Source organism: Pieris rapae, chromosome 11 (assembly GCF_905147795.1).
Source record: "Pieris rapae chromosome 11, ilPieRapa1.1, whole genome shotgun sequence".
In the NCBI taxonomy this organism is placed as follows: domain Eukaryota; kingdom Metazoa; phylum Arthropoda; class Insecta; order Lepidoptera; family Pieridae; genus Pieris; species Pieris rapae.
The window spans coordinates 9,957,560-9,974,110 of NC_059519.1; positions in this window are offsets into that span (position 1 = coordinate 9,957,560).

Genomic DNA, 16,551 nt, shown 5'->3' on the forward strand with positions numbered 1-16,551 from the left:
TTAAATTTGAATCTCAATTAATTAACATTTAGATACGTTTGCTGAAGCTTTCTCTTTACCAAAGCTTTTCAGCTGAAAGTTATATCTGTGTGACGTAGAGAATAATTAACTAACTAAAAGTTCACAATAACGACGCGATCTGGATTATCTGTTATCCAGTAGCAGAAACAATATAAAAACTGTAAAAATTACCTGGGCAGTTGTAGCTTATACTAAATATACACAGTAAGCCTAAAAAACAATAACAATAAGTATAGAATGAAAAACGCCTGACTTACTAGCTTTTGGGAGTGATTTTTGAACATAATGCCTTATATTGTAACCTTGTATGTATATGTGAGAGAAGAAATAAAGATAATTATTATTATTATTATATTTATCGGACTTCAAAATCAGCTAAATGAGTTTATCAATTCGACGTATGTTTTCCATTTTTATTACTAGGCTACGAATATGATTTTGTCCCATTCGTTGGCGACTTTCTTCTGTGGGTTCCTAGCACTATAAGGCAATAAGAAATAGCAAAAAGGGTAATCTAAATCACAGGAGACTGAAGAGCTGGCAACTTCGGACAAAGAATTAGTTTGAGCTATTCAAATGGGGAACGTCGCCAGTAACTTCGGAACCCTGCCTAAAGGGATTGTTTTTAAGAATATTTTTAGTTATTATATTTTAAAGTTAGTTAATTAGTAGTTTTTGTTATATTAATTTATGTTAGCAGTATTAACTTTTGTTTCATTTTAATATGTGAATGCAAATCCTTTTTCCAATTGTGTGGGTATCTGGTATACCTTATATATTTATTTACTTTTTTAATAAAACGCGCAGCGGGCTCAACTTATGTTAAGTGATAGAGTCGCGGCCCATGGACACTCTTATTGCCTGAAAGCTCGCAAATGCATTAGGCCTTTAAGTATTGCGTACGTTACAAGATTCAAATATACAGCTATTACGAAATGTTATTTACTAAAGTTATTATTTATGGTATTCTGGAAATTTATCTCATAGCAGTTTTAACGGGCTACGATTGGCAAATGCTATTAAAATATCTGACTTAAGAGGAGACATAGATAGATTTACGTTCGCAATTTAGTAGCAGAAATGTTAAAAAAATTCAAAAATCGACACCCGAATGGACTGTCCAGTCGGCAGTCATACCGCATCGCTCCATTTAACTTGAAATACACCCGCGCAGCGGATCCGCTGATTTATCGTGCTCTACGATATATAAGAGTGGAGCCTATATACCTAATATAAACTGTTAAAACATAAGCTTTCTTTAGAAGGTTCATAGTTTTCTTTAACAACATTATAGACATGTGATATTATCATTCTTCGTTCCGTTTGAGTTTTTCTTAAAACAGGAGGCAAACAGCTCATTTGGTGTTAAGTGACTCAACCGCCCATGGACACACATTTCATCTCGAAAGCTCGCCTTGCCGGCTTCTTAACATACTCTCTTTTCTTGAAGACACTCTCGTACTTAAGTATTATTTTGTGTTACATTGCCGTACGCAAAGCACGGCACTAGTAGATCATATTATAAATATAGAAGTAGAAGTAATCTATAAAATTGTGATGACAGAGATGTTTCTACGCAGCTGTTCTGTAGTAACACTAAGAGGGCAGTAGACTGATGTCGAGTGGCACTACCCAGCCGCCCATTGACCCTTCCAAAAACCATTTTTTGGAAGGAATTTTGTTTCATTAAATTTTACAACTAGAAATATCATAAGCTTTATCTTTATTGTCTTCTTATTATTATCTTTTGCGATTAGTCAGTTTCATATCAAAGAAGATAAATAAAACAAACAATAAAAAAATAAAAAATCATATGAAACATAAAAAAATAACCTAAACTTAATGAAAACTTAAACTTCATTAAACAACGTTTCGTAACTTGGCAGAATGTTGTAAAACACATCAGTATTTTCGATGTTAGTAATCAAGTTGAAGAAAGTAGCAGATAAGCGACCCGTAGGTACGTATAGAAGACTAGTTCGAGTAACTCTAGGATTTGTAAGAAGATTAGTGTGAATGTTAAAGTTGAATATTTTATACAAATAAATTAGATCAATGAAGACACGTCGAAGTATCTAAGCAACTCTAGGAGAGTGCCCATGGGCATCAAACAAAGGTGAGCCTGCCCGTTTGACCGCTGTTCAATAAAAAAAGGTGTTGTTCCAAAAGTTAGATTGCGTTCAGTCGTATTCAACAAAAGCATCGCACGTTTGGAAAACCTCACCGCAAGCTTCATCAAAGCGAAAGTCGCGTTCGTCAGGCGACCGAAATGCGATCAGTCGTGCGACTAACTGGCGTGTCGTTTAGTAGAGTTAGCAAAAACGACAAATTATTAATTTAATTTTAATTCAAAATTACTGTAGACTGTATGTCTCAGGTTATGTTTCAAGTTTGTGTTTCACCTTGTAGTCAAAACTTTAAACGGTGGGAAACATAAATTATAAGTAAGGAAAAATACTAAAAACTACATTCTTCTAATAATAACTTTCTTTTAATAAAATGTCTTTTGTGTGGTTCAAAATAAAAATAAAAATATTAATTGATTTCAGAAATCGTGTTTCGTAGAATAATTCCGATCTGTTTGGTTTGTTATAAATATTTGTACTAAGTTTTGGTAAAAATATATGTAGGTACGGCCTTACAACCTTCTTTGGTCTGGGTTTCATGATCCTGTTTCAATCTAATTGACAAGTAGGTAATGAGGCTTATCTGGCTCATGCGTTTTCCGGGCCGGTTTTCCGATGTTGTCCTTTACCATACAAACAAATGTTAAGTGCGCGCATAGATAGAAGTTCCATTGCTGCACAGATGAGGTTGAACCTACGTCTTCAGGGATGAGAATCGCACCCTGAGGCAACTAGGAATAAAATGGCATACACTATGCTATAATCATGGTGTAATTTTGACAAAGCACTACGCGTACTCTCATCATACAATTTATGCAAAGTCAAATTATTACATTTATTCCAATTAGAACCTAAAATGGCACTTTTGATTGTTAAATAAAATATTAAGATGATTCTAGTTGCGCCTTCCAAATGGTAGTTAGGTAGAAGAATGGGCAAGAAATTCCACACTTTCTCTTTAAAATAGGACCTACCATATTTGTATGCATTAGTTAAATAATTACATGTGAAGACAATGTACTCCTAGAATAAAATTACTATACAGCCTTATTATAGTATTGTTATTTTGTTCCTCACATATTTACAAATATCGAAACCGTAGGAGTATAAAGAGTAAAACCTTTATATATTTTTTATATTATATATATATTACAACCTTTTTTTAGGTACCGTAAAGGCTTGTATAAACATTTACATGAACTTTTAAGCCGCAACAGACAAGTTATGTTTCAAACTATGTATCAACTTGAGAGAAGAACGTCTTTCCGTACAGACTATGCGGAAAGAGAAATGTCTTGGGAATTAAAGACGCTGCAGTGCAAAAATTACCTTTCTGTTTTGTTGATAACAATGTTACGTCATTATAGTTCGCCAGTCAGTGTTACATTTTTTCTCTTCGCAAATTGGGTCTGCACAAACACACATTACGATCTAGCCTAACTACAAACTAATGTAAAAGTACTTAAAATACTCTTTTAACGTATCAAGTGCTCTTTTCTCGGACCCGAGTGAAGCATCCCGAGTGAAGCTTAGCGGTGCCACCCACTCGGATCCGGAACGCGTCCCGTTCATTTTTTTAAACCGTTACCATCCCTAACTCTCGAATCCGAGTATTCGGCACCCAGTGTGCTGTATGCCGATCACTCGGATCCGAAAAATGTTTTTTTATAAAAGATAATAATATACATTCAAACATTTATATTTACTTAATCAAAATTACCCATAAAATATTAATTGTTTAAGCATTCACTGTGTTAAGATGGAGACCCTCTGTTCTTGTGTACTATTTCTAGATCCTTTGCATCTTCTCTCTAGGCTCGTGGTGTCAAAAAGTTAAATAAACCCGACATTCACGTGTTGGTGGAGCCTTTATTTTAGGCAATTTTTGTGGTCTTTGTGGTTAGTTCAATATATTATTGTAAGAATAGAAAAACCTGTACTCCAATCATCACCTACGATGAAGACCACAATTGAAGGAGCTTTTTTTTAAAGGCGGGCGGAAAGACCTGATGTCATACCGTCGCTCATGAACACTCACAATTCTAGAAGACTCGCGAGTATATGGCAGGACTTAAGAATTGGTACGCTTTTTTCCTGTCCAATTGGCTCGGAAATATTTTAGTGGACTTCTGGTTCCACATAGTGGTGGTACACAGTCCTTGCTAGATAATAATAGTAATAGTGGTTGCTTCCCAATGACTGAACTGATTGATTGATGCTGACCGTACCTAATCGCAGCCCATTTGAAAAATAGCGCGACAAACAAACGCAATGCGGTCACTTGATGCACTAGACTCACTCGCAACAACGATTAGTTGCCAACGAAACTAACAACTAGAGATTTTAATCAAATAACGTTCTAATTTTATCTTTATTTAGTCCCTTGTAAGTGCATTTTGATTAAAATTATAATTATGAATAGGTTAATTAATGTTTTATCAGTATCACATTTATCACATTTTTCGGTTACGGGTCACATGTTTTCGTTACGCGCCTCTTTTTCTTGTCCCTACCACGGTTGATTGGAAAAGATTCGTAGCCATTAATAACACAAATATATAATAGCGATAACAATGATATTAATAATTATATAACAATTAATGAAATTCCATAATAATCTTAGTAAATTAAAATGAATTAATTGTATTATTTGTATTCATATCGTAATAAAAGCCTTTTGGTAAACTTTATCTAATTTTATTTTATTTAACCAATTTCTGTAAAGTTGCATATAGATATTACGTGTGTAAACTGGTTTTTTATTTAATAAAAGGGCTAACGAGCCTGCGGGACGCACAAAAAAGGGCAGTCATCGCTAACCATAGACACCAATTTTTAGTGGATGCGTTACCGGCCTTTGAGGGAGGAGTATACTGGAATTTTGTTTTAAAATCCCCATTTTTATGCAATAGGAGGCATACCCAAGTGTGTCGCCGGACTTTCTAGATTTGGTACGCTTTTCCTAGAAGGAACCTAAGTCGAATTGGTTCGGAAATACTTTAGTAGCAGCTGGTTCCATATAGAGGTTTGCGGCAAAAACTGCCTTGAAATTGTGGAACGATGGACGTCGTCGTGATACGGTGATATTTTGTATCACCGTTATTTCCATAACATAGATCTGTATAGTTTCATTGATAAAGAAGCCTCAGAAATTCGTAAAATAGAAGAAACGTCATCATAGAAAAGTAGCGAAGAAAATGAATACGTGTAATAAACCATACAAACTGTATGAATAGTCGATACTTTTTACCTGTCAAAGACTTGAAGTATTGCATTGACGTCTAAGTTTTTTCAAATTTTCATTTCGTCATTGTCAAATTGTGTTTTCCCTGTCATGAAAAGTCATCAGGATTTTATTTATTAATGGAGCGATATTAAAACGGGTCAAAAACACAACAATGACTCTTTTAGGGACTTTTTATTTAAAAATCAGGATCAAACGTAGAATTCTCATTACTAATAATGTCATTAAGTATAAAATCCATCTCTATCCAGCATAGGGCATTTTAATACTTCTTTCTCGCTTTATCATACGTGACTGGCCATTCTAATGGAAGCATAATGGCCGCTTTGACAATAACATTAGTTTTGGAGGGAACGCATTGATTGGATTATTGAAAGACGTCACGTGATTTATGACGGCCTGGTACTTTTGTCATGATTGCGTTGATTTTCCGCTTCCGGAAAACGGAAAATTTCCTTTGTTGGGTGGGTTATTAAGAAAAGCAAATTGATAATACAAGATCAACAGATATATATTAATTTTTCATGATAGCTCAAAATGTTGTTTTGGCATAAAAAAGCCTTGTATAATTAATTAATGGCTTGGATATTTGGATGTTACTATGGAACTACTTATAGAAATGAACATCGTTCATCTATTTATATTAATTTATTTATTACGCCTTATCTCGAAAGGGGTATTCAGAGACCAGAGTTTCTCTTGCTACGGTCCTGCTTACCTCTCTTGCTTCATCCACTTTCGTGACATTCACCATGCATACTCGTCGGTTATGGGTACCTTTAGCTTGTCTCTTCTCTAGTACCCTGTGTAATTGTATAAACGACAAAGCCTTTCCAACCTGATTATATGTATAAATACTCTGCCCCGAATAGCCTACTTATTCACTGCTTGTCAGTTTCCTTTCATATCCTTGGCAATACGTCCTATATGAACCCACTCTGTTTATCTATGATAATGTTCAAAACTCTATGATGTTTTAAATGTGTAATTTTCCATATTAAATCAAAACCAAAATTACGTCAGATATCCAAATGTAATTGTAATAGTGAATTGTAAGCAGTCGTAACATGCATGTTCGTATAGTCTGTCAGACGGGAGCTTTAAGTACATTTCCTTCATTTCGAAATTCCCGCTCACAATCATTGTAGCAATTTTCCGGGGCATCCGTCGAGAGGGCCATGGGGGCTGTAGCCCAGGAGATGCTGAAGAAACTGCATCGTTGTTTCAGATCTAAAAACTTATATTTATACATTTGTTCACACACATTAGTTACACTGGGCTATGGTGGTGACACTCTCCCGTGTTTCCCAACGTGGAGCTCACGCCTCACAGAAGGGTTATTTGTTTGTTGTAGCCCCTACAGATTTTTTTTAAATTATTTGAAAATTTTGTTTTTAAAATTTACTTATTGTGTTTCATTAACAATTTCCTAGTAATTTCTTCTCTCATTTGAGTTTCTTAATTGTACAAGTTAGTTACAAGTTTGTGGCTTAAGAATTTTAGAACGGCTAAGGCATGGCCCAAAAACGTTTGAAAATCCATGAAGGAGAAATAAAATTATATACTTATGTGTGCATTGATAGCAAGCTTGTACAGTAAAGCCTAAAAAAATTACAGCGTATGTCAGGCACAGAAGGCTGATCACATACCTGCCAATATAAAAATATTTTCAAGGAAATAAGCGCAGAATCTGAGGCCAAGATGAAAGGGTTGTAACGCCACGCATAATTTAAATAACATTTCCAAATTTTGAACTTTTATTAACTTGCGCAGAAATCTAGGCGTCATTGATCTAACTTAGAAAACATTAATTTTGTTTTGTTCTCCAGTGTTTATAAAAGCTTTACAATAATATCAGCGTCTCTAGGCACTAAGGGTGTCGCGTTGGGCGGCTGGGCGGTCTGGGCGGCGCTGGGCGGGCGGCAGTGACGTCGCTTGAGCGTGCGAAAATTACATTCCGAGAGCGCCTCGCATATCTATCACTTGCAAATTTAACTTTAGTTTCTGAACTACTCTCCACACTTTCATATACCTCATGTTTTACATAGTGGTTGGCTTTTTAAACTCTAAATAGTCGGGTTAGAACGCCAATAATAAAGAAAAGTAAAAAGAATCGCTAAATTTAATAATAGCAGCCTAATTTATTATTTTTCGTACTTTGCGTGTTGTTCTCGAGAGAAAGTAAGTGCGTGCTCCTATATCACCATGCCTACTACTGATAGATAATAAATCTTTGTTTTTTTTTTGAATTAACCATTAATTACTTAATATGTGATGTGGAACATGGTGTAATGGTTGCTGCTGTTTTTCTTTATTGACGTTCATATGTGTATAACTCTGAGCCACTCTTAACACTCAAGTTTTTGAATGTACACAATGTTTGTAAGGTGCTGGAACCATTACACCATTTTCCACATGACATTTAAAGTAATTAATGGTTAATTAATAATAAAATCAATTATTTCTTATTTATCAGCAGGAGGCATGTTGAAATAGGAGCACGCACTTACTTTCTCGTTGAAACTTTAAGTCCAAGTTTTGGCAGATAATATTATACTAGTATTAATTAATATTATATTGTATTAATATTTTCTAAGCTTTTTAGGGAATTATCAAAAAGGTTAGTCGACATCACAGGAGAACGAAGAGCTGGCAGCTACCTTGCACAAAGAATTAGTCTAGATATTCAAAGGGGGAACGCTGCTAGTATCTTCGGAACCTTGCCTAAAGGGACTCCTTTTAATAATATTTTTTAATAATTAAATTTTAAGGTTAGTTATTAGATATATTTTTATGTATTATGTTATTTCTGTATTAAATATGAATTTTTATGTTACCTATGTGAATAAAAATATTATACTATACAAAACGGATATGCTTCATCTTAGCGGAATTTCAGAGTATTTTTGGCAATTACCCCCTAAGTTCTCATACAAAAGCCTATTTAACAATCTACGCTTACAACCACATTTATCACATTAAAAATGTAAAGTGAACACCTCTTGGCACCTTCCCGTAGCAATCAGAATCACATTAGTGGTCTCATTTGGCACCTCGCTGTAGCTTTATTGATTTTAAGTTATATATGCTTAAACTTTTACTAGTTGACAACAAACAGTTTGCTTCAATGATAAAATTGAGGAAGAAAAAAATTGTATACAAGTTAAGTTTACAATAAAGATAATAAAATCCGGTAAAAAAGTGTTATCTTTAAAAGATTTTTATTATTTTAAAAATTGGTATAATTTAAAATCTTAAGATAGGATATTGGCACAGTTGAACTGTCATTTTCATACAAAGATCTATCCACATACACCGATCCGACAATTCGACGATGGGTTATACACACTTTCATCAATATTTGGATTAAGATGTCTATCTCAGATGGTCAAAAATGGATTGAGATAGGTTTTAGGCGTTATTCATGTAAAGTCGTGTGATATCCGCGAGTCTTGATAGGACTTTCTGCCGCAACCTTTTGAGAACCTATCACTCATTTATTTTAGTATTGCTAAGTTAATAAATAATATTTGTTATAAAGTTACTCTGAAAGCGTTGATTTGAATTTGAATTATTTAATATTCGTTTTAACGTAGATATAAATCAATCATGTCGGAATTAATATAAAAGCCAAACATCATCAGGTGTATTTATAATTTTAATTCCAGTGATCGTAATAAAATTTATTATTGGTTTATTTAATAGTTTGTCTTTTGTTTGAGGTAAAAGATTAGGTAGAAAGAACTGGCAGTAAATGTAAAATTAAATTCATATAATATTTCTTTTTTTGACGTTCATAAGTGTACATTGTTACCTACATGAATAAATAAATTTTGAATTTGAATTTGAATTTGATTAAAATTACGTTCAAGGTTAATAGGCACCGCTAAGACAGAAGGCCGAGCGCCTTTTTTGACCTAAACAGTTCTATGATTGGCTAAAAAGAAGAGAAGCAAGTTTAATGAACAATGAAACGTAACACAAAATTTCATGAGAATCGGTCGAGCCGTTTCGGAGGAGTTCGGCTACTAACCCCGTGACACAAGAATTTTATATATTAGATATGAAAAAATAAGAAACTAAAGCGAATAATAAGAAACTAATTTTTGTATAAAAGCTCCACCTTGTGCCAAATAGCGGAACTTTGTCAAATTAAATACAGAAACTGACCTTATTCTCTTTACGCTTGTTCAATTCGATATTTTATTTCTATTTATGGCCGTAATTAAAGCTATTAAATATAATTAATCCAAATAAATATCTATCTGGTTAATTATGAATAAGCATGAAAGGTTTCTTCCTTAATTATTTTTCGGATAGAACTTTCTCGAAGATCTAAAAATGTATCGAATATGAAAATTACAAAAATACATTATGGTTATATTATTTAATTTTTAATCCGTAGCAGTTGGTATTTTTTTCTAAACAAATAATACATACTATTGATCGTTAAAGTAAGTACCCCATATGAACAGATGATAGCTTTTTTGCACTGAAAATTCAACCATAGTACTTGCACGAGGCATCGTAGTTCCACACATTATTTTAAACTATGGAACACTTTGAAGCATTTTTAATTAACCTACACTTTGACAATGTCACCTTTTCTCGCGCTGTCAGATCTCGGTCAGCGGCGAGATCAAAGCTCTACATTGTACGTTAATGCGACCATTCATGCTAGGGTTGTGTTTAACACAATAATATACGAAAGAGAAATATTTTTTTATAAACAGAGACAACTGCCCTGCATTGTCAGCCTGACAGCCTGAGGGCAATGTTCCAGTCTTATAAAAGAAATAGTATTAGCTGTAAGATATCAAAGACAAGAAGGGCTAACTACAAGTGAAAGGAAGTTAATTTCCTTCATACAAAAACTAGAACCTATATATAAATATTTTTTTTTGTTAAGCAGGCAAAAAGTTACCAAAAAATAGCGGATTACGTTCGAGATAGTCATTTAACAATGTTTTTTTTTAAATTGATGAGCCTGCTACCGAACAAATCCAGCTCTGTATAGGTAGGTACTACGTAATCCGTTATCGCGAAGAATTCGAGGGAGTGAGTTAAATATATTTAAAAAAATGTGGCAGCCCTATCCACCACAATGTCCAGATCTACATACAAACTGAAGTGTATTGAAAGGCCTTTTGTGTGAAGGTCGTGTGTTCGATCCGATCGGAGGTTTGACCGAACTTGTTTCGTGTCCCTCGAAAAGGTCATTCACCTTTGTCCTAAACCAGATAAAGAAAAATCAACTTGCGTAAAGACTGCTACAATCAATCGTTGACAATCTTTGAATCCTCTTGCATAAAAATAAATTTATCATAATTAAAAAAAAAACAAATCTGTTATTAAACCCAAAATGTTTGATATGTCTATTATGCCTCAGTTAGTATAACTTCAAATAAAGTGAAAATGTAACCGCGGCATACCTATTAATAGAGTGTTTCAAGAAAAGAGCGTATCAAAACTTAAAAGGCAGGCAAAGTGCTCGCGAGCCCTCTGGAATTGAGAGTGTCCATGGGCGGTGGTTTCACTTAAGAAATATGGGGAAAATAAGTGTTTTCACAAGCCTGGTTTTCGTCGCTTTTGATATATTCCTGTTTCTCTATATTTTACGCATCGCCGATTTTTGTGATGTCCATACATCGTTTGACATCATTGATCCATCCACCGTTGCTTGAGATCTGAGCGGTACGATAACACTGCAATATCTTGGGTATACACAATTCGGTATAGTTGAACAGGCGATGAAGATGGCCTAACTAAATACATTGGCGGAACGTGTTTTTGTGGTGCTTTGGACCATTAGGAGTTCCTCCGTAATAATGTTTCTTAATTTAAGATATTCGTGACTTGGGGCCCTTTGTATCCACCGAGTTAGGGCCCTAAAAGCCCTTAAGTAGATCCGCCCCTGAGTAAATACATATATTATTTATCTGCGTGCAATATATATACACATCTTTAGTAACAAGAATCCCATAAAAAGCTCAAGACCATAGTCTTAATGAGCAATTTTGTTTGCGCCGGAGGCGGCAAGTGTTTCCTTCATTTTTAATTATTACTCCTTTTAAGACTGTTATTTATGTTTTATGGAAATTAAAGTTTAAATTGCCTGAATATAGTTAAAGGATACAAAAATTACGAGTTGATCAATTGGTTTAATGCCGTAATGTTAGCACAATTGTATGTACCTGCTTATTTTATTAGTTATCCGAGTGTGATTTCTTCTAAAAGACAATTTCAGTAAGGTTTTTTTTATTATTAGCCGGATAATTTCAGTAAGAGATTTCTTTGATTGCCAGTAAATTATTTAGTAATTATTATATTCAAAAGCGTCAGAGGATAGTTCAAAGGCTCGTTGTTATGGCTTAGCACTAAGTATGACTTGAAAATGTCAAAGAAGTATTGTTTTTTTTACACAGAAGTCATACTTACAAAATTACAAGTCCCCAGAATATAAATAGCAATATAATTAGTATCTTCACATATTTGTTTAACTCTAATTTGTTACTTACCTTAAATAAAGTATCTACATTTATACATACGTTTATACTTAACAATTTTATAAACATAAAACAATACATATTATGAAATTAAGCTATTTATTGCAATGCGTAGTTGTTACAATGTAGGTACCTACTCGAGTACAATAAATAAAAAAAACAGTGGCGCCTGGGCCTCAAATTTATATGTTTCAGGATAATTTGTTAATCTAATAGGCAAGTAGATGATCAGCTGCTTATGCCTGACAAACGCTGTCAACTATTTGGGTCTTTTTGATGTCTTCCTTCACCGTTCTAGCGATTGTAAACTGTGCACATAGAAATAACGTCCATTGTTGCTAGGGATCGAAACTGACGTCAGGGGCAAGAATTGGACTCTGGCTATACATATTATATATATAATATGTATAACCAAAGACAATATTACAAACGAATTTATAACGAACATATTGGAAAGTAACAGCTCTTTATTTAGGATATCATCCATTAGTGAAACAAAAGATCAATTAGGTTGTCGGCATTACAAAAGATGACTTGAAATTAACATTTAATGCACTAATAATGCGTGTAAAGAAATAAAGCTACCTGAAAATGATTTTCAATATTTCGGAAATAACGAGCTGACAGACGTCCTGTATGTTAAATCGAATTAATAAAATAATGTTTTAAAAAAGCATATTATTGTAATGATCTGTGTAAAACGATATTTGCAGCACGCATTCTGTCAATCGCTGACGGTTATTTCAAAAAATCTGACAGTTATGTGATGTTAGTTATATTATTGTTAGAGAGTTTTCATAAATTTTGTCATGTTCCAGCTCACCAACCTCCTTATTTTTTTTTCTTCATAATAACATTCTCTTGTTAATAATAAACACCAGAATTTACGAAATATTTCCATCCGTTCACGCATGATGCGTTAACTTATGAAAATAGACAATCATTTCTAAATACATAGATAATAAATAAAAGAGGTAAATCGTTATTTAAAATGAGGTTAAAGTTTAATTGATTTGCCAGGGCAAATTTATTGTTTAATAATTGATCTGTAAACCTGACTCATTGCTTATTTCAAAATGATAATAGAGAAATACCTATGTCACTAACAGGATTAAACACAAATTCTTCTCTTTTTCTCACATTTCACATCCATTGTCCGTCTCTATCTAAAATAATCGTTTTTAAATGGCCACGATTGGATAGTGAGGCAATTTTCTGGACGAAGCCTATATTTACTAAATTACTCTATGCATATTCATGTGCATTTTAAGGTCGGACTGCGAGGGAGTTTTTTTATTACATACGTAAGCATGATTTTGTATCTGGCTTGGATTAAATGTAGTAAACACAAAAAACATTCACAGTTACGAACGTATAATTGATAAATATATATATGGGAAGCGCCAGCTCGTTTTAAATCACAATCCTTGTTAGTTTCGTTCATTAGTTTATTTAAGACACAACAAGAGTAAGTATGCACAGACATTTATATTCCCATAGAGACGCTAACGAAAATCATAGTACCAGTAGTAAAAAGGTAAAGTATTTTTCTTGGCGTCCTATATTAATGTTGCCACATACATAAATTGTTATAGATAAAATAATAAAGAACATAATATGTGTATTTTGTGTGTGTATCTATGACTAGTGGATGATACGTCACAAAATATATTATATGAAGTAAACGATGCATCGATATTCTCTTTACTTTCATTATTAAAGTTATACTTCTTTTGGCGCGAAGGAGTAAAATGATGAGAGTGATTTTTTACGATGCGCACACCAACAACTAAATTTGACATCGTAAAGTTAGGTCTAGGTGGCATGGAAATCGATAACTATGTTAAAGTTGTATGAACACGTGTTTCATAACAGTACAATTAAACAGTGTGAATATATAAATATTATTTTGGTATTTTTAAATCAATTTCATATACGATGGTGATAATATTTACTAATAATTTATTTATTTAAATAAAATCTTTTTGATTAATTTTAATATTTATCGTTAATCACTACTGCACTTTAGTTATTATTTCCATACGCCAAAGAAGTATAACTTCTAACGCGTGTACATAAGTACACACTCTATTTTTTTCAAATCGTTTTCAAAATAACACAAACTGTGTTGCCATTTTAGTTTTCGCAGGTATGTAAAATGGAGATAACATCGAGGCGTGGTCCTAGTGTATTAGTGAATTATTCCTGCGAAATGAATGCAGCAATTAGGCTGGTAATTGCCAAAGGCCCGCCCGTCGATATGTAGATAATCTACTCGTTTGACCACTTTTGTTTATTTCAAAAGTTGTTTATGTATCAAAGAAGTCAGACTGTCTGGGTAATTTTGATCAAATAAATAGTACGTAAATAAAAACTATTTATACATAAGGCATAAAAACTGGCTACAGGCTAGCAATTTTCTTAGGTCTGGACCTCAGATTTCTGTATCTGTTTCAGAATCATTTGTTAATCTGATCCGCCGGTCAGCCGCGGTCGATGTTTTCGGAGTGCGGCAAATGTTTTCCCTCACCGTTCGAGCGAATGTTAAATATTAAGTTCATTAGTGAACAGCCTGGGATCGAACCTACGACCACAGGGATGTGAGTCGCACACTGAAGCCATTTAGCCAACACTGGTATAGGAACATAAAATATTTTATTAGATTTATTTATTTATTACAGTATCCTTACAGACTATGCCAATACGATAATGTCGAGAAACATTTAATATAATAAAGTACATATTATAATAATATTAAACACATAATACACAATATCGCTACTGATAACGGAGATCTGTGCAACAGACTGGTTCTCGCCCTTATACCTTACTGGTATCGCAAATAACCGAGGGCATCACACATATCCATTAGGTACTATGAAACCCAGTTCTTGGAGTACACTTGGGTTGCACACTAGATAGTTTTGTATTAACTTTTTCAACTGATATAATAAGCAAGAGCTTTTAGAAATTAAAAAATAACACCTTTAGGTCAAAACTTATAATTCATGAACCTTATTAAAAAAATATATATTCGACGTAGTTGCAGACCTCAAGTAGCAAATTATAAATGTCAAAGCAGTCTGCCTTGACCTTAAACACATCCTTTAAGCGTTGTCATTTAAATTCATATTATTACGTAAAATCTAAAATACATTTTCTTTTGCACGGCAAATAATTAAATGATTTGTACATCTTGTATCATTAAAATTTATTTAATGTTTAGTAATAAATAAAAACAGTCATTAATGCTGACTAACTTTTTTTATGTAATAGGACATTCGCAATGCCAGAGGGGACAAGTGCGTTGACGGCAATTTAAGAATTAGTACACTTTTTCTTGGGTCTCCTTCTTCTCAGAACCTCAAATTGGTTCAGAAGGGCTTAATTACCCAGTATCCTGGTTCATTTTTTCCTAGATAAGCACATGAAAATGTATGTTTTTGATAAATTTCCAATCTGCTTCATGCGTAATAAATTTTTAATCATAAACAAATATGTAGTTAAAGATTTATACTCCTACTAGCGGATCCGACAGACGTTGTCCTGTCTACACGTCTTTAATTTCAAAATTTCAATTTTTAATAAGCCATTTTGATGAAAATGATTATTAAAATGTTATGAAAATATCTAACGATCCAGCACATTGTCACACACGATATAACACAATGATAACAAAACTCTTTTTAAATTTCGGGACAGACTAAAATTAAAATTCGAATATTATTTAAAATTTGACACTGCGATGGTAGCGCCGTCTGTCGGATCCAATGTAAAACATTCCAAAATCAACAACAACTAATAAATTGAAAATTAATTAAAAAAACATTGTCCAGCGGAAAAAATTGTGAATCTAAACCATTCCCAGATCCCCTTGAACACACACGAAAAATTTCGTCTAAATCGGTCCAGTCGTTTAGGAGGAGTTCTGTCACATACACACGCACACAAGAAATATATATATTAAGATAACATTACTAGATATGATTCTTCTTATACAAAAACAAAGATTTCTCCTTTTAAATTATCAATTAACCCTAATACAAAACTCATTGTTACTAACAGGGCAAAATTTATTTTTGTACACGTCTGGCGTACCTCAATCAAAAACACAGCGATCAAAATGCAAATGTATATTTTTTAGTTGTTTTGCGGACGAAACGGGCCACCATAAACTGGCAACAAATTATACGTCAGTTTTATTTTTAATTGCTATGGAAGCCACCGACTTCGCCAGGGGCTTGACCCTTCTATTTTTGAATAATGGCGCGCAGACACGTGATTGGCTGGCGTGGAAGCGTTAACGTACTGTTGTGTTTATGAACGTTTTCAATGATAACAATCTAGATGGAATACATAATTGCCTTAATTCTATTCAGTGTACAAAAACGATTCTTAGTTACAGAACAGTTAAACGGTATATTGCAGGATTAATTACGTAGTAGAGACTCATGATCATGATCATTATGAATCTTTAAAAATTAAATTAATGTACTAATTTAGAAATTTAGTAGTAATTTATATTATTTATTATTTTGGATTAAACACAAATATTATGTCTTCTTATTTTATCTTCTTTGTAAACTTCATTATACAAACAAACAAACAAACAAAATACTTTGAATTGCTGCCTCCACACCACGCTATCCTTAGC